The sequence below is a fragment of the Ochotona princeps genome, chromosome X, assembly GCF_030435755.1.
Source record: "Ochotona princeps isolate mOchPri1 chromosome X, mOchPri1.hap1, whole genome shotgun sequence".
Lineage (NCBI taxonomy): Eukaryota > Metazoa > Chordata > Mammalia > Lagomorpha > Ochotonidae > Ochotona > Ochotona princeps.
In genome coordinates, this window is record NC_080865.1 from 27554468 (window position 1) to 27557692 (window position 3225).

At 45.9% G+C, this 3225-nt stretch overlaps 1 non-coding gene across 1 annotated transcript; it reads left to right on the forward strand.

Annotated features, from left to right (window-relative positions):
* The first annotated feature begins 2621 nt into the window (after positions 1-2621).
* LOC118760590 (U6 spliceosomal RNA) lies at positions 2622-2727 on the forward strand. Its single transcript, XR_004996869.2, has one exon. It is a non-coding gene; the product is annotated as a U6 spliceosomal RNA (small nuclear RNA).
* The last annotated feature ends 498 nt before the right edge of the window (positions 2728-3225 follow it).

Sequence of the window (3225 nt, forward strand, 5' to 3'; positions counted from 1 at the left end):
CAAGGGAAAGGCTACCTAAGACTCACCAGGGCTTGAAGGTGAGAGAGAAAATAGCAGTTGGCTTTCAATGACATCCCATTTATAAACTTAAAACATGGCTACGTATGTATGGTCAATTAGTCCTGTTGAAATCAACGTTCATTCTTATTCATGCTAAAGAAGAAACTTCAAATTTCTGAAAGTATGAGTCACCACTCATATTCTCACAAAATAAGACCTTGTCTACCTTTCAGATGCACACCATGGTAAGAATGCTCAGTTCTTCAGTCCTCCTGGTAGCACAAGCCTGGCCCTGTAGTTGTGCAGCAGTTTCTCTCCTGCTCACCACATCACCCAGGCAGGTGCAGCACCCATCACTTGATTCGCAGAGTCCAGTGCAAACTACAATTGTAAGACCCCTTGCTTGAAAAGCCAAAATGAGTGTCGTTGCAGCTGCCAAAATGTAAGCTTTCTGGGCCTGCTGGCATGGCCTAGCAGCTGAAGTCTTCGCCTTGAACACGCTGGGATCCCATATGGGTGCCGGTTCTAATCCCGGCAGCTCCACTTCCCATCCAGCTCCCTGCTTGTGGCCTGGGAAGGCAGTCGAGGATGGCCCAATGCTTTGGGATCCTGCACCCATGTGGGAGACCTGGAGGAGGTTCCTGGCTCCTGGCTCCGGATTGGCACAGCACCAGCCGTTGCGCTCACTTGGGGAGTGAATCATTGGACGGAAGATCTTCCTCTCTCCTCCTCTCTGTATATCTGACTTTGTAATAAAAATAAATAAATCTTTAAAAAAATGTAAGCTTTCTTCCAGTTTGTCAAAGCTGTTTATATTTGCTATTTCATATCATTCTAGGTAAAATCTACTATGTTTATTTTATAACATTAGTATTAACATGCAATACCTACATTTTTAATGAAATATTATGCAATATTTCTTTTTGTAACATTTATTTTGGGGCCACTGCTGCGGCGCAGTTAGTTAAGCTGCCACCTGCAGTGCCAGCATTCCATATGACCAATAGTTGGAGCCTCAGCTGTTGCAGTTGCGATCCAGTTCCCTGCCAATGTGCCTGGGAGAGCAGTGGAGGATGGCCCAAGGCCTGGGGATCCTGCATCTGCGTGGAAGACCCAGAAAAGGCTTCTCGTGGCTGCAGCCGGTCCCAGTCCTGGCTGTTGCAACCACTTGGGGAATGAAGTAGCAGATGGAAAATTCTCCCTTGATCTCTAACTTAGCTTTTCAAATAAGAAAATAAATCTCAACAAGTTAAAATTTTTAAAGTGATTTTGTTTATTTGAATGAAAGGCAGAGAGATAGGGAGAAGAACAGAGAGAGATCTTCCATGGTTTATTCCCTAAATGGTTGTAACAGTTGGACCAAGCAGAAGCCAAGAGCCAAGAATGCCATCTTGTTCTTCCATGGGGAAAACAGGGGTTTAAGCCCTAGGGTCATCCCTCACTTCTTCCCAGATGCAATAGCAGAGGGGTGGATTAGGAGCAGAGTAGCTGGACCTCAACCTAGCATTCATATGGGATGCTGATCTCACACATGGTGGCTTAACATACTGTACTACAATGCCAGCCCTATGCAATACTTCAACACATGTGTGCAGCACAAACTGTTGAAATCGGGTAATTAGGGCTTCCAAACACTGCTTCTATTTCATTAGCCTGTCTTTATGTTTGGACCCTATCAGCTCTTCTGTACAGAAAAATCTAACTGATAACCCTGGGGAGTGAGCAGCAGTGGCTAAGATGCCAGCACCCATCTTAGAACAGCCAGGTTTGGCATCAGGCTCTGGCTTCAATGCACCCTGGCAGCACCTGGCTCAAGCATTTCAGTTCCCACCACCCACATGGCAGGCCTGAAATGAACTCCTGGCTCCCAGCTTCAGCCTCAGCCCAGGCCTGAACAGAGCCATCCACAGAATGAAGCTCTTAAGTAAATAAATAAAAAATCTAAAATAAATAAATTGTTCATTGTGATGTACCCCCCCCCCACAAAAAGCCACCACTTGAAGTACTAAAATCCCATATGGGTGCCCGTTTTAATCCTGGCTGCTCCGTTTCTGATCCAGCTTACCTGGGAAGGCAGTGCAAGATGACCCAAGTCTTTGTGACCCTGCACCCATGTGGGAGATCCGGAAGAAGCTTCTGGCTCCTGGCTTCGACCTGCCTTGTATCTGTCTGTTGCAGACATCTGTATTAGATCCATATCACAGAATATTACTCTGCCATAAAATAGGAATGGGATTCTGACTCATGCCACAGTCTGGATGACCCTTGAAAATATGCTCAGCAGGGTTTGGCACAGTAGCCTAGTGGCTAAAGTCCTTACCCTGCAAGTGCCAGGATCCCATGTGGGCACCAGTTTGTATCCCAGCTGTCCACTTCCCATCCATCTCCCCGCTTGTGGCCTGGGAACGCAGTCGAGGATGGCCCAAAGCTTTGGGGACCCTACAACCACGTGGGGGACACAAAGGAAGCTCCAGGATTCTGGCTTCAGATCAGCTTAGCTCTGGCTGTTGTGGGCAAGTGGGAAGTGAAGCAACAGATGGAAGATCTTTCTCTCTGTCTCTCCCTCTCCTCTGTAAATTTGCTTTTCTAGTAAAAACAAATTTTAAAACTCTTAAGAAAAAGTACTCACTTTGGCAGAACATATGCTAAAACTGGAAGAATCAGAGAAAATTAGCATGCCCCCTTCACAAGGATGACATACAATTTTGCAAAAAGAAAGAAAGAAAGAAAGACAGGGAGAAAGGGGGGTATAAAGAGAGAGAGAGGAAGGAAGGAAGCAAGAGAGCAAGCAAGCAATATACCCAAATATACCCAGCAGGGTCCGGGGCAATGGCTCAATTGGTTAATCCTACACCTGCAGGTGCCAGGATCCTATAGGGGTACCAGTTCATGTCCCCACTGCTCCACTTCCCATCCAGCTCCCTGCTTATGACCAAGGAAAACAATGGAGGATGGCCCAAAGCCTTGGGACCCTGCACCCATGTGGGAGACCTGAAAGAAGCTCCTGGTTCCTGGCTTCAGATTGGCTCAGCTCCAGCTGTTGTGACCATTTGGGAGGTGAATCAATGGACAGAAAATCTTCCTCTCTGTCTCTCCTTCTCTCTGTAAATCTGATATGCCTTTCCAATAAAAATAAACAAATCTTTAAAAATTTTAAGGGAAGGAAGGGGAGAGAGAAAAATATAAAAAGAGAGACAAAGAAAAAAAGAAAGGAAAAGAAAATAT